Source organism: Macrobrachium nipponense, chromosome 10, assembly GCF_015104395.2.
Source record: "Macrobrachium nipponense isolate FS-2020 chromosome 10, ASM1510439v2, whole genome shotgun sequence".
In the NCBI taxonomy this organism is placed as follows: Eukaryota; Metazoa; Arthropoda; class Malacostraca; order Decapoda; family Palaemonidae; genus Macrobrachium; species Macrobrachium nipponense.
This window is the reverse complement of record NC_087204.1, coordinates 51,956,184-51,983,339: the sequence shown is the minus strand read 5'-3', so window position 1 is coordinate 51,983,339 and position 27,156 is coordinate 51,956,184. Positions and strand designations below refer to the sequence as shown.

Here is a 27,156-nt window from a genome sequence, read left to right as displayed (position 1 = left end):
GGTCCCTTTGAATAGAGGCAAACATTTCAGGGAGGCCGAGGAGGCTACCAAAACCAATGAGGAATTTCAGGTAGGAGGGAGGCTGTTTCACTTTTGCCACCGCTGGAACTTCAGCAAGTGGGCTCAGAGCATTGTGGTCAAAAGGCCTGGGTTGGAGCTGGTTAGCGAGCCCACGCCCCATCCTAGACCTTTCCGCCACTTCCTTCCAAGGATTGACGGAGTATGCGGAGGATCTCCTTCAGAAAGGAGCTATAGCGAGAGTCAACAGGTTAAAATTTCAAGGTCGCTTGTTCAGCGTGCCAAAGAAAAGGCTCACAAAAAAGAAGGGTAATCTTAGACTTGTCCCGCTTAAACTTAGCCATTCGCTGCGACAAGTTCAAGATGCTCACGATCTCGCAGGTGCGGACCTTACTTTCCCCGTGGGGCCGTCACCACCTCTATCGATCTTACAGACGCTTACTATCATATCCCTAGTTGCAAACAACTTCCAGTAACCTTATCTGTGGCTTCCAAAGAGGAGACCAGACATTCTCCTTCAAGGTAGTTCTTTCGGGCTCAAACGTAGCACCCAGGTGTTCACGCACGTGCGGCGGAAGTAGTAGTTCAAACAACTAAGATTGCAAGGGTTTATGGTAGTAGCGTATCTCGACGATTGGTTGATCTGGGCTTCAACAGTCGAGGAATGCAACAGAGCAACACTGAAAAGTGATTCAGTTCCTGGAATATCTAGGCTTTAAGATAAACAGGACCAAGTCAAGACTCACTCCAGAGTCCAACTTTCAGTGGCTAGGCATTCAATGGAATCTATCCTCCCATACTCTGTCGATTCCATCAGCCAAGAGGAAAGAAATAGCGAAGTCAGTCAAGCAATTTCTGAGTCACAAACTGGCGTCAAGAAGAACTCAGGAAAGGATCCTAGGTTCACTCCAGTTTGCATCAGTGACAAACATCCTGATGAAACGCCAAACTGAAAGACCTAACCAGAATCTGGCGCTCACGAGCAAATGTCAGGTCCAGGGACAAATTATCCTCAGTCCCTCTGATTCTACGGAATCGACTCCGGCCGTGGGCGAAAGTCAAGAACTTATCGGTATCAGTGCCCCTTCAGTTTCCTCCACAGGAATTACCATCCACACAGACGCTTCATTAAGCGGTTGGGGAGGATATTCCCAGTTCAAGAAAGTTCAAGGAACCTGTCACCTCAGTTCCGTCAGTTCCATATAAACGTTCTGGAAGCAATGGCAGTGTTCTTAGACTCTGAAAAGGTTACGGCCGCCAAAGTACTCCCACATAAAGCTAGTCTTGGACAGCGCAGTGGTAGTACATTGTATAAACAAGAGGAGGCTCCAAATCACGTCATCTAAATCATGTCATGGTAGCCATCTTCTCCCTGGCGGACAAGTTCAGTTGGCATCTCTCTCCACCCACATAGCTGGAGTGAGAAACGTCATAGCAGATGCTCTATCCCGATCAGTACCTCTAGAGTCGGAATGGTCACTGGACAACAGTTCGTTCCAATGGATTCTTCAGAGAGTTCCAGGCCTACAAGTGGATCTCTTCGCATCTCAAGCGAACCACAAACTCCCATGTTATGTGGCCCCCAACCTGGACCCTCTGGCCTATGCCACAGACGCCCTGGCTCTAGACTGGAACAACTGGGAGAAGATTTATGTCTTTCCTCCAGTGAATCTTCTCATGAAGGTATGAACAAACTCAGGACATTCAAGGGTCAAGTGGCTCTAGTAGCCCCAGACTGGCCGAGCAATTGGTACCCTCTTATTCTGGAACTGGGTCTTCGCCCTCTTTCGGATTCCCAGTCCCAGGCTCTCCCAGTCAGTACAAACGAAGACTGTGTTCGCTTCCTCAGGGATTCTCAAAACCCTAACTTTATGGATTTCATGAAGTTTGCAGCGAAAAGGGATGCGAATATTGACCCTCAAAATATTCTCTTTTTCCTTGGGAAATCCGAATAAAAGAGATTCAACTTTGAGACAGTATGATGCTGCTGTCAAAAAGTTAGCAACCTTCCTGAGAGAATCAGTATATTAGGATCATGACAATCAATTCGGCTATATCCTTTTTCAGATCCTTATTTGAAAAAGGCTTAGCAGCTAGCACGATTACGACAAACAAGTCAGCCTTGAAAAAGATTTTTCAATTTGGTTTCAACATAGACTTGACAGATTCCTACTTCTCGTCTATTCCCAAGGCGTGTGCTAGACTTAGACCTTCTGTAAGGCCTACGTCGGTATCATGGTTCTTAAACGATGTTCTAAAGCTGGCTTCAGAAACTGATGAATCACATGCTCGTTTATTATGCTCTTAAGAAAAACTCTATTTTTTTATTAAGCTTGGCCTCGGGAGCTAGAATTTCAGAACTGTCGGCTTTATCCAGAGACCTGGATCATATTCAGTTCCTTCCCACAGGGGAAGTTCTACTTTCTCCGGAACGTAGTTTTATAGCTAAAAATGAAGATCCTTTGATGAGGTGGGAACCATGGGAAGGTACTACCCTTCCACAAGATGTATCTCTTTGCCCAGTTTCAACCTTACTAGCCTTTCTGTCTAGGACCTCCTCATCCTCATCGGGTCCTCTCTTTAAGAGAGAAAAAGGTGGTACTTTATCTATTAAAGGCATCAGGCAACAAATCCTGTACTTCATTAAACAAGCCAATCCTGACTCTTTTCCAAAAGCACATGATGTCAGGGCAGTAGACCACCTCAATTAACTATTTCCAACATATTGAACTTCGATGAGTTGAAAAAGTATACTGATGGAAATCCGCCGACAGTGTTCAAACGTCATTACTTGAAGTCCTTGGAAGCTCTGAAATTTTCAGCAGTAGCAGCGGGTAAACATAGTTTCCCCCCGACTCTACCTAATCTTTAGTAGAAGATCCAGTCCTCCTTTCTACCTGCCTCACCCAACAGTTCGTCTATCCCTGCCTTGTTCATCTACGGTTACCTTGTGTCCTTAGCTGTTTCTTTTATGATGATGTGGTGGGGTGTCCCTTATTTTTTTGTTTTTTTTTGCTAGGGGCACTCACAATTGATTGTGAATATTGATCTCTTGGATGTCATCCCCATTATTTTTATGCTTAGGGGATACATCTTATTTGTAATGGTTACGGGTTTTGTATATTAAGTTATATACATTCCTTTATATGTTATTATTGAGTTTGTTTTGTTCAACTTATTATGTTAATTGCTCTGGATTTCTGATACAGATCTTTACACAGATACTATTTTGGTACAGATATACCATATTACCCCTGTATATATATAAATTACCTTAAGTCAAGGAAAATATTAGAATTAAGTTTAATTTAAGCATTTCTAATTTGTATCATTGTGTTTATGTATCTTTATTAGCAATTATATTCTTTTATTCTATTTTACCTTTTATTTTGAGACCTATTTTTTTTTGTTTTGTTGAATTTTCTTTACAATCTTGTGCTATTTCTCTGTACGATTTCGCGCAGCGACACGAGCTGAGCCCAGAAAAGGGATTTTGACGTAAGGAAAAATCTATTTCTGGGCGATTGGCTCGTGTCGCCAGCGAAATCCCGCCCTACCCATCCCATCGCCCAAGATTGTCTGCTAACTTCAGGATGGCCACCAGAGGCGCAGCAGTCGGCAGCATGGGATGGAGTAGTAGTAGTTGCTGCCCACTCGTGTGGTCGGCTCTCCTCTTGTGGGATTTTGTAGTGGGAGATTTCTATTGGCATTCGGCTCGTGGTATGGTCTCACTCGCCATAGTGTTCATACCGACACCCTCTTGGAGGGTGAGCGAGTCAGTTGTACTGACCTTTTTCTTTATTTATTTATTCTCTGGTATGTGTTAGTACATTTACCCTAGAAATAATAGATTAAAGGATATTTCGTCTGGCGACACGAGCCAATCGCCCAGAAATAGATTTGTTTTTCCTTACGTCAAAATAAAACCCTTTTTAAGTTTTTTGTAAAGTTAAGTGTTAATGTTTTCTGCCATTTGTTAATGCGTTTCGTAAAGTTTAGTGTTAATGTTTTCTGCCATGTTTAATGTGTTTTGTAAAGTTAAGTGTTCATGTTTTCTGCCATTTGCCTTCCTCCTCTGTCACCACTTTCGGAGATCACCTCACTTGAAAGGTAAGGTTCCACATTTTACTACATATGTATTTCTTGTACCATGTACACTGATACACTTTATTTACAGGTATGTAGTACATATTAGTAGTATATGTAGTTTAAATTAGGTATTGAATGGTCAAAATTGTTGTATTTCATTGTTTATCGGTCAATTTAGCTTTATTATAAAATTTACTGGGGTGTTTTTGTAGGGCTTGGAACGAATTAGGTAATTTACATGTAAAATGTGGTTCAAGATACGAAAAAACCCCCCTCAGGTTACGAAGGGCCGCTTTCGAACGGATTAATTTGTATCCTGAGGCACTACTGTACTCAGAATTTATTCCTGATTTTGGTTCTTATCTCTTTTGATAGTGTATGAGCTGTAATTACAATGTTACAAAACATAAAATTATTAATTAGACAAACATGTACGTATAACTTGGTAAAATTTATGATTGTCTTAGTAAAAGAGGCCCCACAAAGGGGCTGTAAATAGTCTTTTTCGACTTCTTGTGGAAGGTAGGAAGAATTTTTCAGGATTTTTTTCTTTCACCATGTGCATTTTCATAGTTTCCTCTTTCCATTCTAGTTTGTTCTTTAAACTGGCCAACCTTAAAGTTTCCCTGACCCGGGGTGCTGCATATGTTTTTTTTTAGCCTGGCTTTTAAGGGTTAAGTTGAGAATCAGGCTCTCTCAAGACGTGTCTTGTGTTTCAGCTTCAACTGATTCTTGGATTAACATCTCCACAAAGTTCATGTGTCCATCTCTTCTTTGATGTTTTCTGTCTTTCCTACAGCAGTCATTTGGCCTTGGAGAGGTTTCTTAACAAGCTTCTACCTGATCTTGTGGTGCTCTTGCAAAGTCTGATTGCCATGGCGAGTCATGTGCTGAAGTCAAGGGATCTTAGTCATTCATCCTTCTCCTCTGCATCACTTCACACAGGTGTTTTTCTTGAAATGCTCTCCTTTATGCCTCAAGTGACTGACACATGTACTATCCAGAGTTATATCTTTTGTTTGTTCTATTACTTATAGAAGCTACACAAATTTACAATGTACTGCATGTTTGTCTTCTAACGGCAACTGAACTTCTTGCATCTGGGTATTCTAATCTCTTCAGGGCTCTTCTGCTTTGTTCTTCTTCTTAAATTATGATTCAGGATAATTATGAATCATGAGTTTTGTACAACAAAACAATATTCCTACAATAAAACAGATTTTTATATAAACCTATTACGTAATTATAGTCATTTGTGCCTTCCTCCTTTCCCCTTGCTCTTCCACATGGGAGTTAGCACACAAGAATGTGAAGCTGTATGTAGGTATGGAATATGAACTATAAGCTAGGCAAAAACAGAGTCAGGGTTCATTTCAAAAGGAATAAGGCAGATCATAATTAGTGGATTTTTTAGCCCTTGTACAATATATGATTCTGTCAACCTTATGAGATTATGATTTAGATCATACATTCACTATAAATATGCATCATTTTCAAAGGCAGTTCCAGTGTTTTATTGATATTGTTTATTAAGTATACTACAACCATTTGATAATTTACACAATACTGAATAGTATATAAGAAACGTAATTAAAGTGAAGGGCATTTCTAAATAAGTAAACTTGCTTTATTAATTTCAGTAATATTTTAACCTCAATAAACACACACATAATGGTGGCTTTATCTATTCATACAGTTTATCAGAAACTTTAAAATATGCAGAACAGCAGATATACATTACTGTACGATTATACTGAAGAACAAAATTCAGCATTATATACTAACTCTGATGAGTCTGGAACCCATTCATACCTAATGTTATTTCCAAGGCTTACCTAGAGTTTGACACAGAGATCAGTTTCTGATATTACCTGGCAAGAATAACCAATATTGATGGCAGTTTCTTGTTTATTTTTTCACCAGTGAGCACCCAGATCTTCATTCCAGCAACTGCTAAATTAGCAATGGTCTGAGGTACACCATCTGGAGCTTATCTTCAATAGCTGTAGCTCCTACAATGAAACAACTTGTATTAAAAGGGCTACTCAATTTCATACATATAACATTATTTACATCAGCGATCAATTGTGATCATTAGGAACAAAGAGATACATACCTAAAAGACTAAGGTTCTTTTCTATTTCTTCGTATATTTCATCTAATTTTTTCTTCTCGTCTTTCCAAGGAAACTGCAGCTTCATGATGTCGCCCCTTCCAATCCTTTGGAGGTAAATACATATTTATACATTAAGATGTGATAATACACAATTATAGGTAAAAAAACAAGAAATTAAAAATAAGCTTATTAAAGAACACTATAATCAACCAAATACAGCACACAGTAATCAAGTAAATCGTGAAACATGTGGCCCTGGATTTGGGACAAGGTATTCAGTCAGAACTGGAAGCTTAAAGAGTACCCCAAGCTTCTTCACCATTTGTAATCATCACAGCTTATCAGTTTATAGTGGGATAGACTAACAAAGAAAGTAAAAGTAAAATTAGAGAATGTAGGAGTCTCTACTATTTAAAATGCCTTCTGCAATGCCTGCTTTTAATTTGTAAAACGGGATAATGGGGGCTAGTTTAAATAGAGTGGTCATCCCATCAATTACAATAGCCTGTATTCTGTAAAAGTAATTTTTATACCTATTATAAACAGAGAAATATTTTATATAATAATCACCAAATTGCAATCAAACAAATATAGAAATTTACAAATTAGAAATATAAATACGTAGCTACCTACCTAACTGATTCTATTAACATAGTTTATGTACACAGATTCAGCCACCTCACTATATACAGACAGCATCCAGGTTCCTAACTCCTCTAACAAAATTCAGGTGTCAACATTTTCCAGTGTGTATCTTAGAGCTCTAATAATTTGTAGCCCTAAATTTTTGGAAGATGAGTTTAAAATTATCAATAAAATAGGGGATTCATTATGTTACCCTCCATATTTTTTGGAATTTTGTTGAAATAAAGTAAAAAGAGTATATTACAATCCAACCAGTGCACATTAACAAAGAACTGTACCATTTCATCCTAATTTCATTTCTGCAGTACCCATTTCAAAAACTATTGATATTAACTTAGATTAAATTAAATAATAATAATTTGAGAAATAAACTACTTAAGAATATGCCATCAAATTCAAACATATTGTATACAGTATTCCTTGTAAAGCATGTAAGTAATAAAATTTAAGTAGGGCAAAGATCTAAAGGGGAATGCTCTCAGCACAAATATGCCATATCGAGGCTTAACGAATAATGGCATTGCAGACCATTGGCTGAAGACAGGCCACGCTATTAACCCTTAAACACCGAGCCGCTATTTACCAAAGTGTCTCTTGTATACCGGCAGCGTTCGGGAGTTAGCGCCAAAGCAGAAAAAAGTATTTTTTAAAAAATCACAACACGGTTAGTTTTTAAGATTAGGAGTTCATTTTTGGCTATTTTTTTTTTTTGTCATTGCCTGATGTTTAGTATGCAACTGTCAGAAATTAAAAAAATATCATTATCATATACTATAAATATTGGAATATATGACAGGCGCAAAAAAAATTTCATATATAATTGTATACAAATCGTGCTGTAAGCAAAACTGTTAAAGCTAATGAGTTAATTTTTTTCGTTGTCTTGTACACTAAATTGCGATGATTTTGGTATATAACAAATTGTAAAATGATCAAAGCAACACAAAAGAAAATATTATCACAAAAATGATACATGAATTCATAATGTGTGGATGTAAAAAAGTTTTTTTTTCAAAATTCACCATAAATCAAAATACAGGCGGTCCCCGGGGGTTACGACGGGTCCGGATTACGACGTTCCGAGGTACGACGCTTTTTCTTAAATATTCATTGAAAAATCCGCCCTGGGTTAGGGGGGGACGCTTGTTCCGAGGTTTACGACGCTGACTCTTCCGACGCTTCCGACGCTCCGAGTTACAACGCTTTTCAAAAAACATACTATGATAAGATAAGAATCCTTTATAGTTTAGCAGTTTCTCTCTCTCTCTCTCTCTCTCTCTCTCTCTCTCTCTCTCTCTCTCTCTCTCTCTCTCTCTCTTTGTATTTTCCAATGAAAATAATCACTATATTTCTCTCTCTCTCTCTCTCTCTCTCTCTCTCTCTCTATACTACAAAAGATGTATGTTTTTTAGTATGATAAATAAATGATTTACTATTTTCAAATATTTAATATTAATTTATACAGCAATAATATCAATTCATTAAAGAAAATACCATGGTGAATTAGTAAGATTTTAGCTTATATTTAAAAAATTATGGAAGAATGAAGGAAATCCCAGTCTTCTTCAAGTAACTTCCAGTAACCTTTTCTCAAGATTCAGGTACTAAAACTGTCAGATATATCAAGTTCTGTGACAGCCAGGAGGGGGAAAATTTGGGGTGTGACAGCCAGGAGGGGGAAAATTTGGGGAAAAAAGAGCTGCAGTGTTGCAATCACGTGGTCCTGACATTTCCCCCCCTCTATCTCTCTCTCTCTCTCTCATTTACTGAGACTCGAGATTTTTTATGTACTTGTACTATTTGTTTTTTACTTTCAAATATAATAATAATAATAATAATAATAATAATATTAATAATAATAATAATAATAACTGTAATTACAAAATTCATATGTGATAGTATTTTAAAGAAATACAATACGTACTAATAATCTATCCATGTCACTTTTAATTAAGGTTAACTCTCCTCTCTCTCTCTCTCTCTCTCTCTCATCTCTCTCTCTCTCTTTTCGCCAATTCTTTTTGCCACACAAGAAGAGTAATATTTTTTGAGAGAACAGAGAGAGACAAACACACACACTCTCTCTCTCTCTCTCTCTCTCTCTCTCTCTCTCTCTCTCGTCTCTCCTCTCTCTCTCTCTCTCTCTTTTACCGAGATGAAAGAATTTTTATGGTACTAGTATGTAAAATGTTTTTATTGATAATTTCAGTTATTTAATAATAATAATAACAATAAAACTTTAATTACAAAATTCATAATGGTCGTATTTTAAAGAGATGAAAATGACCTTTCCATTTCACTTGTAAGGATAATTCCTCTTTCTTACTCAGATGAGAGAATTTTTACGGTAGATGCACGTGTTTATTATATTTCAAATAAATAATAATAATAATAATAATAGAAGTAGTAATAATACGATAACTAATTTCAAAAGAAAATTCTTCCCTTTGTCTTTTTCTGTATCAATTTCCCCACCTCAACTTGAGTGACACTCGAGCTTAACAATGCCATACAATGGTCAACGAATTTAATGGTTTTATGTAATCTCTCTCTCTCTCGGGCTCTCTCTCTCTCTCTCTCTCTCTCTTCTCTCTCTCTCTCTCTCTCTTACTGAGTTGAGATCATTTTCATGGACGTGTATGTAATAAGTATATCATTAATATTTTCCAATAATAATACTATAAGTACAAAATTCATATCTGAGTATTTTAAATACAATAATCATTCCATTTCTCTCTTTTAAATACTGTAAGGACAACTCTCTCTCTCTCTCTCTCTCTCATCGGGTCATCTCTCTCGTCTCTCTCTCGTCTCTCATCTCTCATCTCTATCTCTCTGCTCTCATCTCTCTCTCTCTCTTCCAAGATACTTGTCATACATTTGGTGTTTCTATTTCTTCCTTTTATCTCTCTCGCTCTCAGCAAAAGAATTGATAGACAGACAAACATAACTGCACAGTCCTCTCTGTCTCTCTTCTCTGGAGAAATATATGTATTTATGGGAGGGGGAAAAAGTTGCCTACAGACATTCATTTCAATCTATTGAAAACCAAGGAAGTTATTTCTCTCTCTCTCTCTCTCTCTCTCTTTGATTTTAATGAAAATATACAGTAATTTGTGAATACACAGTGTTGCACATGAAAAAAGTAATTAGTGATAATTTTAGAGATACGGCCCTAAGAAAAATTGCAAATTAGTAGTGAAATTTTCCCTGTTGGACATGTTTTCAAGAACGTCGTTCCGGCTTACGACGATTTTCGGGTTACGACGCGTCTTAAGAACGGAACCCCCGTCGTAACCCGGGGACCGCCTGTATTGTGCTAGAGACTTCCCGTTTGTTGCAAAATGAAGGTAATTGATTGAATATTACTAGACTGTAAGTGTTTTAGCTTACAATGGCAGTTTTCGACCATTTTTGTTGAGTCAAAGTTGACCAAAGGTTGAAATTTTGGCACTTATCGTGGTTTATATGAAAATATTTCAAAACTGTTAGCAGCTATAACCATGGGTTGTCTTTAGTTGTATTCTACAGGAAATTGCATACATTTTCATATATAAAACTTTACGTAACCGCTAATATAAAACGGTGCAAACATTATGACAAACTGACGAAAGAATTTCTGAGATTTTCGTTAGAGTTACCGAGCGCGGACGTAAAGAAAAAAAAGTGTTTTTCAAAAATTCACCATAAATCGAAATATTGTGCTAGAGTTTTCCAGTTTGTTGCAAACTGAAGGTAAATGATTGAATATTACTATAATGTAAGAGTTTTAGCTTTCAATTGTGTTTTTTGACCATTTCGGTCAAGTCAAATTTGACCAAAGGTAATTTTGGAACTTATCGTGATTTATATGAAAATATTTCATAACTGATAAAAGCTACAATCATGGGTTGTTTTTGTTGTATTCTACATGAAATTGTACACATTTTCATATATAAAACTTTATGCAATGGCTAATATAAAACGGTGCAAACATTACGACAAACTGACAAAAGAATTTCTGATTTTTTCGGCAGTTACCACGCGGATATAAGGAAAAAGTTTTTTTTCAAAAATTCACCATAAATCCAAATATTGTGCTAGAGACTTCCAATTTGTTTGCAAAATAAAGGTAAATGATTGAATATTACTCGAATATAAGAGTTTTAGCTTACAATTGTGTTTTTCGACCATTTCAGTCGAGTCAAAGTTGACCAAAGGTTGAAATTTTGACACTTATTGTGACTTATATGAAAATATTTCATAACTGATAAAAGCTACAATCATGGGTTGTTTTTCGTTGTATTCTACATAAAATTGCTCACATTTTCATATATAACACTTTATGCAAAGGCTAATATAAAACGGTGCAAACATCACGATAAACTGACGAACAAATTTCTGAGATTTTCAGCAGAGTTACCGAGCGCGGACGTAAGGAAAAAGTGTTTTTTAAAAATTCACCATAAATCGAAATATTGTGCTAGAGTGTTCCAATTTGTTGTAAAATGAAGGTAAATGATTGAGTATTACTAAAATGTAAGAGTTTTAGCTTACAATTGTGTTTTTCGACCACTTTGGTCGAGTCAAAGTTGACCAAAGGTTGAAATTTTGGCACTTATCGTGATTTATATAAATATATTTTAAAACTGATAAAAGCTACAACCATGGGTTGTTATTTGTTGTATTCTATATGAAATTGCACACATTTTCATATATAAAACTTTATGTAATGGCTAATATAAAACGGTGGAAACATTATGACAAACTGACGAAAGAATTTCTGAGATTTTGGCAGAGTTACCGCACGGACATAAGGAAAATTTTTTTTTCAAAAATTCACCATAAATCAAAATATTGTGCTAGAGACTTCCAATTTGTTGCAAAATGAAGGTAAATGATTGAACATTTTTAGAATGTAAGAGTTTTAGCTTACAATTGCGTTTTTCTACCATTTTGGTAGAGTCAAAGTTGACCGAAGGTTGAAATTTTGGCACTTATCGTGATTTATATGAAAATATTTCAAAACTGATAAAAGCTACAACCATGGGTTGTTTTTAGTTGTATTCTACATGAAATTGCACACATTTTCATATATAAAACTCTATGTAATGGCTAATATAAAATGGTGCAAAAATTACGACAAAGTGACGAAAGAATTTCTGAGATGTGTCGCTGATGCCTTTTAGTGTGAGAAGAAAAAAATTTGCGCATGTGCGCCTGGATAACGCTTGTAAACAAAACAACAGCTTGATCCGTGAACTCCCAGCATCCCTCGAGGTGCATGATTTAAAATTGTTCGCAAACTAGGCCTTAACTATTTTTCCGTGAATATTTAAAAAAAACTTTTTGTAGTCAACATATCGTACGTCAATTAAACACCCGACAGACAATTTACAGGGTCAAAGATCACCACAAAAGGAATATCCCTCAGTTAACGGCGCGATTGCTTAGCGGCGAATTGGTTTTACGGCTATCATAAAAAATATTAATTAAAAACTGCCCTCCAGGTATCAAAGAGGATGTTTTTCCATGTTCATTCTTGTGAGCCGCCGCCAACCGTTCTTTCGAAAGTATAGTTAAAAAAGTGAAAATTTAGCGATCGATGTGCCGATTTTATAAATGTTAATGCTTCTATGTTTAACATGTATATGAAAATATATTAAGGCAGGTTTTGTAACTCCCCTCTGTGTTATCAAAGAGGGTGTTTTTTCTTTTTCGTTCTTGTCCGCCGCTGTTCCGAAAAATGTATTTACATCAAGACGTCAATAACAGCCATATGCCAAATCCCTAGAAGGGTCACTTACACTTAAGAGAATATGAAGAAGCCCATTTTCTATTATAATCCTTTGTACTTCAGTCCCCAGTCTAATTTTACAAGAAGCCATTAGCAGCTGGTCACCCTCCAACTCATGAAAGTTCACATGTCTCAGTGACCTGTCCCTTGTTGCCTTCTACCTGACCTCTTTCCCTCACTACCTGACCTCTTTGTTCCTTACTACCTGACCTCTTTCCCTCACTGTCAAAACCCTTCTGCCTCCGCTACTCTGCCCACACACACCTGCATGACCAACGGTCGTCCTAAACCTCTTGACCCACAATAGCCTCAATTGTACCCCATTTTCCACTCCTCTCTGCCAGTGTCAAATGACCTCTTTCAGGAAATTAACAAGGATTGGCAGTGGAGATGAAAGGACATGAGAAGAATCACTCCAGCCTGTACCAGATATGACCAGCTCTTATTTTAAATGGTATAAATATGTCCTGACCTGGCCTACCAAACTGCGCTTTGCCGTAGCCAGTTCCCGGGGTAGTATGCCCTGCAGTATCCCTAACCTGACACAGTACCATACTGTCTGGAAGTGGTGTCACCCTACGACTCGGCCCGCCGCTATCTCTAACTTTTGTCTTGACACTGACCCAGCTAGTCTCTCCTTGAACCTGCTATTCCTGCAGCTCGACTCTGCCCTGACGTCCACTTTGAACACTGCTGTGAGCCCATCTTAGAACCCTATATGACACTGCGGGATGAAGAGAAGCATCGGTCTGTCCTTTGTTGAAGCCTACAAGCGACCCACATCCTTCCGCCGATGCCCCCTGGCCTGGCTACATCCATCCTGTCCACAGACTAAGGCAACTGAAATTCGAATTTGTTCTGTTGGCCCTTCACACCTATTCCTAGCACTCATTCCCTGTTTCAACTGTTTTCTCCTATTCCCATTCCTTAATATTCCTGACTCCATCAAAGACCTGTGTGAGCATAAAATAATTGTGAAATTGTTCTGAGACAAGTGTTCTTCAATTACGCTACCAACCTGCTACAAGCATTTCATTATCATAATATAGAATTCAATGAATTCGTATACTGTTGCATTTTACTTATTTTAACTTGTCCTTGGACTTGTGTATCAGCTCTGACTACTTTGCATGTCCACGACCAGCCCAGTTGTGTGCCTTCTCCAGTAGTTCAACAGAACCACTCAACGTACTTTGCCAGTGCCCAATCTTGAGTTGGAGGGCCCAGGATATAAGCCAGAGCAAAGGCTAGCTTACAGTGCTCCACTGCATAGTGTTACTCAGTGTTGATAATCATAAGTACTGGATCCTCACTTTAAGTACTCTTGCTTGCAAATTTGTTGGCACATTGTTGTTGCTATTGTACAGAGTCAGTTTTAAGAGTGCCATGGAGCCAACTAGTGCTACCTTTTATCATATCTTCTGATATACCATAAAGAAATAATAATCAATTTGTGGACAAAGTTATGTTTACATTCAATCCTTGAAGTAAGCTAGTGTTTTCTATGACTTTTTTACATTTTCTGTTTGCAGTCCTGTGTGCCCCCTCTAAGTCAGTTTCAGCATGTTTGCACAAGGTGTAAATTTTTTAATGTACAGAGTAAAAAATTTGATTTCTCAGATTTTCTTAAAAAGCAGGCATTCAGACTATGAAAATATATATTACCTTTAAAAGCAACCATATTCAAATATAAGTAAAAAAGTATGCAACTGTTCGTTCTTCACTTACCAAAAAATACTCCTCATCCAAATCTTTATAGGCAAGGCATAATGTCCTTAGGCCATCACCAGCAAACCTCTGTAACAAGCAGAATTATTAGAGAAACAAAATATTAATTTTTTAAATTGACATTCTGTGCTATTCTTACTCATGGTGATCAATGAACATTTATCATCAAAAGAGGGACTGACTTCCCACATGTGAAATTATTAATTTTAATTAAATAAACGGGAGTTGCAATAAATGTAATATAAGTAAAACTATTCACAAAGCTTAATTCATTAATAATCTATCAGGTCTGCTTCCAGTCTCCTGAATGAAACAGAAAGGTTGCACAGTACTGCAATGTGAGAAAAATATAGGACATTACTTACATCTAAGTGCTCCTGAGTGTGATATTTCAAGCTATCTTGTCCTTCTTTTAATCTTTCATAAATAATTGAATCAGATCCTTTGCAAAATAGCCTTATTTTCCCATCCTTTTTTAGTATAACTGACATACGCTTGCGAACATTATTAAAGTCAAGAATGCATAGTAGTTCATACTTCTTGTACTCCTTTTGCCTGAAACAAAAACAAGAAAACTAAATAACATTCAGAAAATTCCTTTATATTGCATTCCAAAGTAGTATCTCACTTCTAATTTATTTTGAAAAAATATATAAAATCTTATCATGAATTTTAAAATTCCAGCATAAGTAACCACCTTGTTTGTAAGCACAAATTTCAAACAGCCTTTTATATGCTTAACAAATGATCTTGCTGATGCTAATTAATACATTATTTTTGGAACTGTAATCTTTAAAAGACAAGAAGAAGCATGCAAATTCTTTCCACATTTACAAGTTCAATATTAGGATTTGCACATTGAATACTAGTCCTTTTTCAGGAATTTACAATACATACTGTAGTTTAATATATTATAGTTTAAAAGAGTACAAGAAATTTTTGTATTCCATGGTGGCTACTTGCTCTATTCAAATTTCCAAACTACAAAAGTTATTCCATGGTGGCTACTTGCTCTATTCAAATTTCCAAACTACAAAAGTAATTTTTATATTAAAAATAACTTTTGTAGCTTGGAAATTTGAATAGAGCAAGTAGCCACCATGGAATACAAAAATGTCTTGTACTCTTTTAAACTATCAGTATATTAAACTACAGTATGTATTGTAAATTCCTGAAAAAGGACTCGTATTCAATGTGCAAATCCTATATTGACTTGTAAATGTGGAAAAGAGTTATTTCATAACTCTTGAGTTATAATCATTCATGTTACAACAGTTAATTAATAATTGTACTGTAGTTTAACAGACTACAAAGCATTTTATATTCATGCTCCATTAAGGTGGCTACTTGCAGTAATTAAATTTTCAGGCTATAACAGCTATTCTTCACCATAAATTACTATTTTATCCATTATTAACAAAAATATGCTTGCTATTATTGCTACTATACATAGCCCTCAACCTAGTGAGACACGTGAATATGAAAACATGCTAGCAAATCTATAAAAAATAACAAGTGTACTGAGCACTGCACTGAACTTACACAAATGAAGTAATTTGACAGCACATCCTGTATGCGTATATTGCCTCCAATAGGTCATTTATCTCATTCTTCCCTTACCTATGTACAGTGCACACTCTGGGTGATACAACCTTCAACATGATTCAATGGAACCAATCTCTCCCCACAGTAAAATTTAGGCCAGGAATCTTACTTCTTTCTGCCAATTATTGTGCAATATGCACACACTTTTTCAATGGAAAATTCCTCCTAAAACCTAGTTTTCTCAGTATAGCATAAGAGAAGAAAAATATTTTTGGGAGTGTTACAGAGGTGAAAATGGTCTCTTAAGGCTCACAACAATGTGCATGCATGGCCTAATGACAATTATGTTAAACTACTGGAGAAGGCACACAACTGGGCTGGCTATGAATACTAGTGTGTGGGTTGAGATCAGTAAGAGGGAGGAGCTTAAATGTAGTAAGTGATGGCTGGAAAGCTATTACAGCCTAAAACAACAATTTTTAATCAATTTGTATTTTTCATAGCTAACAAACCTTTAGTCTTAACAATAGAATAATCTTCTAATGCCAGCTGGAAACTGGTTTAAGAAACAATCAAAAGATTGTTTTTTTTTTTAAGCAAGGAATCTGGGAGCCCCTCTGCTTTGCTTCCCTCTGACAGAGATGTCACTTCATTAATTTTGGTTTGCTCATTGGTGCTGTAAAGAGAGAGAGTTTGGAACCCAGTCAGTTCTGTTGGCGGTGTGTTCCTTGCTGTCATGGGAGCTCCTTCTTGCTTGCTGACAATACTGTGTTGTCATGTGGGGATACCAACCTTACAGACGGCTTTTCCGATGTGAGGATATTGTCTCCCTCTGATGTTTCGTCACCCAATGATGTTTGACTTGGTACTCCCTTTTGTCATGAAATATAAAAAACTACAGTATAGTTTTTGTTTAGAATGTTTTAGCACTATATGCATTGTTGTCTCTCTCTCTCTGTAAGAGTAGTACTGCTTGGGTGATGTCACGAATAGGCTTGTGACGTCATGGCTTCTTTTGATGGTATAGTTTGGATCGGCACTGCCAATCTCTCTTCCACTTCCTTTGGCAATGGATTTTCTTGGTATATTCTTCGCTATTCTTCACGTGTACATGTCCTGGGGAGACCCTACAGTTGCTGTAGGAGACGAAAGAAGACCTTTTCATCATTTTCAATGTCAGTATTTTGTCCAAAGGACATCCCCTTGGGGTATCCTATTAGCTCTTCTACCTGCTTGAAAAGACCTATGTTAGCCTCCTTCTCTGCAACGGAAGCTAGAGCTCTTCTATTCATGGTCCCAGAATTGTTCGTTGGAGAAGACAACTTTCTGCCGCCAGCTCCACTCATTAACAGTCAAGATGCACCAGTGGGTGATCGACAACTCTGTAGAGATCATGGCCATATACAATCCAGGCAGGAGGAAAGTAGTGGCCGACAAGCTAATTTTGTCGGAGGTCAAAGTTCTAGGTGTGGAGTGGTCTCTGCCTCAGGATGTAGCAGATAGGCTGTTTCACCTTTGGGGAAGATCCATGTTAGACCTCTTTGCCACTCATTCCAACAGGTAAGTGGGCCTCTTTGCTCTGGCAGAGAATACTCTACAGCATCCTTGGGACAAATTCTCGAGGTGTACGCCTTCCCACCATTCTGTCTGATATGTCAGGTCCTGAACAGAGTATATGTAATGAGTTCCAGGAATCTCAGGATGACCTTGGTGGTGCCTTGTGGCATACAGGCAGAGTTGTTCCCAGACCTTCTGTATCTTCTGTCAATATTCCGAGAGAAATACCCCCATGGCACAACCTCCTTTGCCAGCTCATGTGGAAAGGTTCCACAGTCGGTACGATCTTTATTGGTTCACGGCTGGAGACTGTCCAGTATCTCTTGAGAGTGAGAGGCTTTTCTCGCAAAGCAGCGGGCCAGTGTCCAACTATCTCAGGTCTTCATCAGTGAGCCATCTACTTTGGTGGGGTTGTTGACAGGGTTTCTCCCTACTCAGAACTCCAGTCAGTGGGTAGCAGATTTGCTAATCTTTCTCAGAAACAAGAAGGTCTTTCCATCTCAACTGTCAGGGGCTACAGGGCTGCCTTGGGGGTTCAGATGGCAGATTTGGCTCATTTCAAGTTCCTCCCTGAATGAGTTTGTGGACAGTGATCTGCAGTTTTTAATTTGTTCCTGTCTGAGCTTTGCACTGCTATCTAAAAAAGGACTCATCCCCTAAGACCTAGTGTATAGATTTTTTTCTGGGCTCAGCTCGTGTCGGCCTATGAAAGGATCCTTAATATCATTCTTCTAGGTAAAATTAATCTAAAATTACCAGAGAAAAACAAAATTAAGAAAATGTCAGTAAAACTGACTCGCTCACTCTTAAAGAACAAAAGTCCCAAGTGTCGGTATGGTAATAGGGGCGAGTGGGGAACACTACCACGAGACAATCACCAATTAGAACTTCCAATCAGAATCCCCCAAGAGAGAGCTGATACCAACGGGCGATGCAGTCGCTACTACTACTACTAGAGGTACGCCACGGACAGCACAGCGCCCCTAGCGGACATCCTTAATTTTTAGCGCTAGCGTCAAGGAAAACGCATTTTTTCCTACTGTGCTAATTCCGGGATTTATCTTATTCATCTAACATGGAACACTCTGCTATTGCAACGGCTAAGTTAAGTAACTCATAAGTAATGTTTTACCACAATTTTATCTTCCAGGTACCAGTATTTTCCTCTTAAATAGGTCATATACGGTTCCCCGGTTGTCTCGTGGTGGCGCCATGCTGCCTCGTTAAGAATTCCCGGTCCTCCATACTGGGACTTTCTTATACTTATGGGCTTACTATATTACGTTTCATTGTTTCTTTTACATCGAGTTTTAGCTAGTTTAGCCCACCCTCCTACCATATCTCTTAGTTTGGTATTTAAGGGCTATTTTTATTATTCGGCCCAGCATCCCGGCTCTTGCTCTTCATCAGGGTCGGCCTATCGCTGGCTCCGAGTAGGCTTCTGTTTCTTGGAACAGTCTGCCTCCTCCTGGGCTTCTTTCTCTTTTACTAAAACAAAGTCTTTTCATCTTTTTGATGTATATATTATATTTAGGGTGTTAGGCTAGCCTAGGTGCTTGTTCCTTGTATTGGTACAGCCTGGTTCACGTGGCCCTCTCACGGTTGTGTTGCTCGCGGCCTAGGCCACTTGCGGTCACGTGTTCCATCGCACTTACCCTGCCCCTGCCCTCACTTCCCTTTCTGGTATAGGGAGGGGCTGGGGGACCCCTTGGTTGTCATGACAACCTCAGTCGCCTTCTCTCTCTCCCTCTCTGATGGTGGCCAGGGGTTCCTCCCAGCGGGGGGTATAGGGCGACCACTCATGAGGTACAGGGTCTCCGAGCGGGTAGTCGGTGAGGCGGGGAGGAGTAGCCATCCCTCTCTCTCTCCCGCCGTGTTACGCCGAGACCTTCCTCCCCCCTCCCCAGTTGCTCAGTCCACCTCCCTCGCTATAACGAAAGGAGCCTTCCGTCGCAGCCGGGGCACCTTTGGTTATAGATTACTGGCTCGCCAGGCGGGCGGGGTGGGCACTAATAGTGGTCGGTTGCTTGCCTACTATATCCCTTACATTCCTATCCCCGCTTACCGGAAGGAAAGGGGACTTGCTTCTTACCAGTGCACTCTTCCTAGTAGACGGGTGTTTGAGATAGGTTTGTATGATTTTATTATTATTATTATTTTAAGGATATACCCTAATTTTACAATGAATTGTGTAATGTTATTATTATATATCTACCCTCCCCGCCATTTTCCGTCGTGGTTTCCATTTACCACCACTACCTGGTTGGTTTCCTTTTGTGTCCCCGCCATCAGCGGAGCTATAGCCTAGGGCACACAACCAACCTGGTTACCACACGTATTTTGGCGGGGCTCTGGTTTAATCTAACTTTATCGCTCCGGCACCAGCGGAGCATCTGTTAGACTGTAAGTGTTTACCTGGTACTCATGTATCTTTCCACTTACAGGCTACCAACTGTCAGGTCCCAGCGCAACGCGACGTTGTACGACCCCTGCGGGACACGATGAGTGCAGGTCTCACGACCCCCTGTGCCACGTCATACAACGAGATGATCGTCTGGCACCCAGAAGCCTGCGCCATCTGCTACGACCTAGTCGGTCAGCTGGGAGATGGGTAAGTCCATTATAGGCTTCCTTATCATTTTACTAACAACTCTTAGTCATAAGTTTGTTAACCCCGTTCCGCCACTAGAAGCTCATCTCGCCTTTCTTTCAGGCTACTGGTGTGAGGGAAGTCGCCCTCGCCACCCCTGAAAGCGTGGGTGGGCGGCTTCGGGAAGAACGCCGCCAAAGGCCAGCCATTACATTCTTGACAAGAAGCTGGCCGTCCTCAGATCTTCCCTGCGGGCAAGTCAACTGGGTAGTTGGACCCCCTTGTCCGCGGCCCCTCTGATAGCCTCCTCCCAGCAAGACCTCCAGCAATCCTTTGGGGTCGTAGCTTCCCAGGAGTCGGTCCCGGACGTCGCTGCCCTGGACCTAAACATCGAGCCCATGGCGGTAGGGGGTGGAGGAGTGGTTTGTTGGTTGAGGTAGGTGTCGGGCGCCCAAGGTCTTTCCTTGGGTGCTCCTGGATCTTCTCCTGTCCCTTCTTCGAGTGCTTCTTTCCAAGGCTTTGTGGGATCTGAGATCCCTACCCGCTCTCCCGCTCTCTCTGTACCCCCAAAGGTGAAGGGACAGAGAGAACTGAAGACTCTGGCTAAGACAACTTCTAGGAAGTCGTCTTCGTCTTCTTCGGCTAGGAAGTCTTCGACTTCCTACGCCGACGCGGTGAAAGCTAAGCCGAGCTCTTCTCACTCAAAGAGCTAGAAGCAAGGCTTCTAAGGAGAAGGCTCACGCTCCCGCCGAGCCAGTGCCTTCTCCCGCCTCCACCGCTTCCACTCCGGCTACGCCGGTAGGAGGAGCAGGGCCTAGCACCTTGATCCCACTGCTTTCTCAGCAGTGGTGATGCAACAGGTGGTGGGCGAGCTGGTTGGCTCGCAAGTCTCCGCCCTGGGGACGAGATCGAGCAGATGTTCGCACAATTGTCGAGCACTCTGTCTCAATCAGGCCAGTCGATACAAGATCTCTCTAACAAAGGGTTAGAGAGAATGAGGACCGAGTAGCCGGGCTATCTCAGGTTCCTCTTCCAGTCTCCCCAGTGCCAACGCACTGGCATTCTCCAACTCCCGCCATACGACTCTCTGCCAGCTTTCTCCATGGAGAACCCATGGAGAGTAGCTGCCTATGCTCCTTTTAAGGATGGGATGATCTCTATCCGGAGTGTGGAACTCGGAGGATTGAGGACTTCGAGTTTTGTTACCTCCGGGTCTGACGCAGCCTTTCATCGGTTATGCTAGGCTGACTGTAACGGCTCTGACTAGGGAGGACAAGATCTCTAGAGAGTCTGTCCTATACAGTAGAGATCATGCTCAGCGGGAATGGGTTCACTGCCTTGAGACTGGGAGTGCACGAACACTAAACTCCAGGCCTATAAGAGTCCCTTTACTATTTTCGCGACGGAAGAGGAGGCTTCTCTTCCGTTCGCACGAAAATAGTAGAGAAGTCCCTTCAGGCAGTCCTCAAGGATGAGCCCATCCCACAGTTGAGGGAGGCGGAGTCTACTTCTCCGCTCTTCCCGGCTTTCGGAGAATTGTGGGAGAACTTGCCAGCTACGTTCAACGCTTGGTAAGCTCAAACCGGACTGCGCCATGGACCAGTTCGGCGAGAAGCTGCCAAGGCTGCCGGATTCCCTAATTCAGGCAGAGTTTGATGCGCGAACCAGGTTTGGCAGGTCCCTCAATTCCCTTATAATTACGGAAATGGCTGCTCTCTCTTATGCCACGGAACCGCTGTTCAAGATTTTGGCAAAATCTCAGTTCCAGACGGTACTAACAGACGCTTTCGACTTCTTCCAGGCTAGGAGGAATTGCCGAAAGCATGTTCTGCAGGAGTGTACTATTAGGCACGAGCCGAATAGACTCTTGGCTTCTAGCATGTGGGAGCGGATCTCTTCCCAGAGTCCGCTGTCAACGAAGTGCACCACGAAGCTGCTAGGCTCAACAGAGCCTTAGAGCTAGGTGGGGTATTTCCTCGAAGAGGAAACAAGAATCCGTCCCCACTGCTGGTAAGAAACCAAAAACAAGGCTGGTAAGAGGTTCCAGCCGTATCAGAAACACCAGCAACAGCAGCAATTTGTGCAGGCTGTCCCAGTTACCCAACAAGGACAACCTGCTAGTTCGAAGCAGAACCAGCCCATCCTCCTGTTGTCCCCTCAATCACAGCCATCCACCTCCTACGCAATCTCGCCGGCCTTCAACCCTTCATATGAGGCTCAAGGCTACAAACAACCGAGAGGGTAGGGCGAGAGGTTACTTTCGTCAGCGTGGCGCAGGAAGGGCACAAGGAGCAGGCAGTTCAGAGGAGGGCGTGGTGGTCAACCCGCCCATCAACAATGAGGCTCCCCAGGTAGGAGGGAGGCTGTTCCTCTTCCGCCACAGGTGGGGGTTCAGCAATTGGCACAGAGCATAGTGTCCAAAGGATTGGGTTGGAGTGGATCAAAGAGCCTCCTCCAATCAAATCATTCCACCAGATACCATCAGAGGAATTGACAGATTACGCGGAAGAACTCCTTCAGAAAGGAGCTATTGCGAGAGTCAAGCATCTAAAATTTCAAGGTCGCTTATTCAGCGTGCCAAAGAAAGGCTCAACAAAAAGAAGGGTAATCTTAGACTTGTCAAGCTAAACTCTTTCATTCGTTGCGACAAGTTCAAGATGCTTACCCTCTCGCAAGTAAGGACCTTACTCCGCGTGGAGCCGTCACATGCTCCATCGATCTTACAGACGCATACTATCATATCCCTATAGCCAGGCACTTCCGCCCATTCCTAGGATTCAGGCTAGGAAATCAAACATTCTCATTCAAAGTGATGCCCTTCGGTCTGAATGTAGCCCCCAGGGTATTCACAAAAATAGCAGAAGTGGTTGTACAACAATTGAGGGCTCAGGGAAATCATGGTAGCAGCATACCTCGACGATTGGTTGATCTGGGCACCAACAGTCGAGGAATGTCTCAAAGCCACCAAAAAGGTTAGTTCACTTTCTGGAACATCTGGGGTTCCAGATAAACAAAACGAAATCCAGACTTAACCCCGGAGTCCTCTTGTTTTCAGTGGCTAGGAATCCAATGGATTTGTCTTCCCACAATCTGTCAATTCCAGTGGCCAAACGGAGGGAAATAGCAAAATCTGTCAGGCAATTTCTCAAATGCAAACAAACATCAAGGAGAAAAACCAGGAGAGAATCCTAGGGTCCCTTCAGTTTGCTTCGGTAACAGATATCCTCCTGAAGGCAAGGCTGAAAGATTTAAATCGAATTTGGCGATCAAGAGCAAACACCAAATCTCGAGACAAGTTGTCAGTAATCCCACAGATCCTCCGCAATCAACTCCGTCTTGGTCAAAAGTAAGAACTTAGCCAAGAAGGTACCCCTTCAATATCCCCTTCCAGTGTTAACCATTCACACGGACGCCTCCCTGTCCGGGTGGGGGGATACTCCCAGTTCAAACAGGTTCAGGGGACTTGGTCGTTCAATTTCGCCAGCTCCACATAAACGTTCTGGAAGCAATGGCAGTATTTCTTACTTTGAAGAGACTGCTTCCCCCGAAGAAGTCTCATCTAAGGCTAGTTTTGGACAGTGCAGTGGTAGTTCATTGCATCAACAGAGGAGGGTCCAAATCCAAGCATGTGAATCATGTCATGATAGCCATCTTTTGCCTTAGCAAACAACACAAATGGCATCTGTCTGCCACTCACCTGGCAGGAGTAAGAAATGTGATAGCAGACGCGCCCTGTCCCGGTCAGTTCCTCTGGAATCAGAATGGTCCTCTAGACACAGGTCATTCCAGTGGATAAGCCTGAGAGTCCCAGGTCTCCAAGTGGATCTCTTCGCCTCACAAGCGAACCACAAGCTCCCTTGCTATGTGGCCCCCAACCTGGACCCTCTGGCTTATGCCACGGACGCCCTGTCGTTGGACTGGAATCAGTGGAGGAGAATTTATGTTTTTCCTCCAGTGAATCTTCTCTTGAAAGTCCTAAGCAAACTAAGGTCTTTCAAAGGGATAGTAGCTCTGATTGCACCGGACTGGCCCAAGAGCAACTGGTATCCTCTTCTTCTGGAATTGGGCCTCCGACCTCAACGGATCCCCAATCCCAAGCTATCACAATCAGTACAAATGAGGACTGTCGCTTCCTCAGGAATTCTCCAGACCCTAACTTTATGGACTTCATGAAGTTTGCGGCTAATAAAGATGCTAATATTGATCCACAGAATATTCTCTTCCTAGAATCAGATAAGAGAGAGTCAAACCATTAGACAATATGACTCAGCTGTTAAAAAATTAGCATCTTTCTTGAAGAATCGAACACTACAACCATGACAGTTAATCTGGCTATATCCGTTTTCAGATCCTTGTTTTAAAAAAGGTTTAGCAGCTAGCACTATTACCACTCATAAATCGGCTTTGAAGAAAATCTTTCAAGTAGGTTTTCAGATAGATCTGACTGAATCTTATTTCACGTCTATCCCTAAAGCCTGTGCTAGACTTAGACCTTCCCAAAGGCCTACTACAGTTTCATGGTTCTTAAATGATGTCCTCAAACTAGCTTCAGATACTGACAACTCATCTTGTACATTCATAATGCTCCTGAGGAAGACATTATTCTTATTAAGCTTAGCCTCCAGGAGCTAGAATTTCAGAACTGTCGGCTCTATCCAGGGATGCGGGTCATGTGGAATTCCTCCCATCAGGAGAAGTTCTACTTGCTCCGGATCGTAGCTTTTTAGCCAAAAAATGAAGATCCTCTTGCAAGGTGGGCCCCTTGGAAAGTTATCCCACTTCCCCAGGATCCTTCTCTCTGCCCAGTATCAACTCTTAGAGCCTTTCTATCTCGTACTTCTTCAAGATCCTCAGGTGCTCTCTTCATGAGAGAAAAAGTGGTACTTTGTCAGTAAAAGGTATTAGGCAACAAATCCTTTACTTCATTAAACAAGCCAATCCTGAGTCATTTCCAAAAGCACATGATATCAGGGGAGTAGCCACCTCAATTAATTATTTTCAACATATGAACTTTGAGGATCTTAAAAAGTATACTGGATGGAAATCCCCGACAGTCTTTAAACGCCATTATCTAAAGTCCTTGGAATCTTTAAAGTTTTCAGCAGTAGCAGCGGGAAACCATTGTTTCCCCTGATACTGTATAGTAGTCGTAGTATAGATCCAGGTCTCCTTTCTACCTACAGCATCCAACATGCCTCACCCTATCGCCATGCTACTCGGATATCCTAGCCTTAGCCGCTGAATCATATAGTGGATTGTCCCTTATTTTTTTGCTAGGGACATCCACACTTGTACTGTAGTAGTACTTCAGTGTACCTACCCTTATTTTTATGCTAGGGTAGGACACAATGTGTTTGTATATTTTACACACCTTGTGCTAATGATGTACTTTCAGTGTACCTACCCTTAATTTTTCTTTATACTAGGTAGGACACAATGTGTTTGGTATATATTTTGTAAATATTTTCAAGTAAATCCCTTTTAGTTTATATTACATGCATCACTGTAATTTACTATATTACCATTTAAGTACTTTTAAGATTACTAACGTTCTGTTATTTTACTGTTTAGTATAAGTTAGTTTAAGTGCTTAGTTTGTATGCTGTAATTGATTTACTTATTATTATATCCATCATTTACACTGCTTTTCATTTGTTCCTTTTTTCCCATCTTGTCTGTTTCTCTGGTACTCTTTCATAGGCCGACACGAGCTGAGCCCAGAAAAGGGATTTTGACGAAGGAAAAATCTATTTCTGGGTGATTGGCTCGTGTCGCCCTATGAAACCCCCCTTTATTGTTTTCCCCCCCTTGCAGGACAAGATGTTTCTATTTAAGGATGTCCGCTAGGGGCGCTGCTGTCCGTGGCGTCCTCTAGTAGTAGTAGTAGCGACTGCATCGCCCGTTGGTATCAGCTCTCTCTTGGGGGGATTCTGATTGGAAGTTCTAATTGGTGATTGTCTCGTGGTAGTGTTCCCCACTCGCCCCTATTACCATACCGACACGTCTTTTTAAGAGTGAGCGAGTCAGTTTTACTGACATTTTCTTAAATTTTGTTTTTTCTCTGGTAATAATTTTTAGATTAATTTTACCTAGAAAGAATGATATTAAGGATCCTTTCATAGGGCGACACGAGCCAATCACCCAGAAATAGATTTTTCCTTCGTCAAAAATCCCTTTGTTAGCACCAGCTGGTTCAGAATGGAAGTTTCCATGAACTACATTTCATTCTGGCTGTGTGAGGTGATTAAGCAGGCATACTCGTCACCTTATAACTTATAGTTCTGTTACAGTCTGTGCAGGCCAGAGCAAATGACATCAGAGGAATGAAATTCTCTCTGGCAATTAAGAACTTGTCTGTTCATAGGACTTTGAATACTGGTTCAGACCACATTCGCACATTCACTTCCTTTTCCTGAAGGACAGGTCCTTGGACACCTTTTCCTTGGGTCTGGTAGTGGCTGCCCAATAAGATGTGTAGCTCATCCAGTGTCCCCAGCAGGACAGTTTATATCTTACCCAAGATGATTGTGTGGAAGAGAGAATGAGCGAGATGGCTGGTCTCCTCCTTTCTCTTTTTAACTTTCTTCTTCCTACGGGCGGGTTGAAGCATAAGACATGTCATAAGCTGGAACTGGTCTGATACAGGTGAGTGTGGCAGTCATACAGTTGCAGTAATTTGGTTTGTTCCTATACAATAGACAAATCTGCTTCTCGGTAGCACTTACTCCTCTCACTGACTGGAGAAGGGAGGAATGGTAACAACCCCTTTTGGCCTACATGGTATATTGCTTGAACAGAGGTCTCTTTACCTTTCACACATGCAATGAATCTGGACATGTCTCATTGTGTTTAATCCTAGCAGGGTGAGTTTTTAGATGCTCACTTATCTATTCTCTCACAGGCTTAGACCTTCTTCTTTAGAACTCAATCCTCTAGGAAGGGTGGTCAGGTGGGCTGAACCCCCAGCCTGTTCAGGGTACTTGTACCTCCCTCTAAGTATAAGTCTATCCTATTGTTAAGACCAAAGGTTTGTTCCAAATATGAACAAAAGACAAATTTTTAATAAATTTGTATTTTTCAGGTGAGCATCTG

At 40.7% G+C, this 27,156-nt stretch overlaps 1 protein-coding gene and 1 long non-coding RNA gene across 2 annotated transcripts in view; one reads left to right on the top strand and one right to left on the bottom strand.

Moving 5' to 3' along the window:
• LOC135223612 (phospholipid-transporting ATPase ID-like) overlaps window positions 1-27,156 on the top strand; it is a gene marked incomplete in the record, with an annotated part of 252,267 nt that overhangs the window by 128,758 nt on the left and 96,353 nt on the right.
• LOC135223614 (uncharacterized) lies at window positions 6,238-14,876 on the bottom strand. The gene is made up of 3 exons (XR_010316539.1): window positions 14,738-14,876; window positions 14,373-14,441; window positions 6,238-6,327 (listed from the first exon to the last, which is right to left on the bottom strand). It is a non-coding gene; the product is annotated as an uncharacterized LOC135223614 (long non-coding RNA).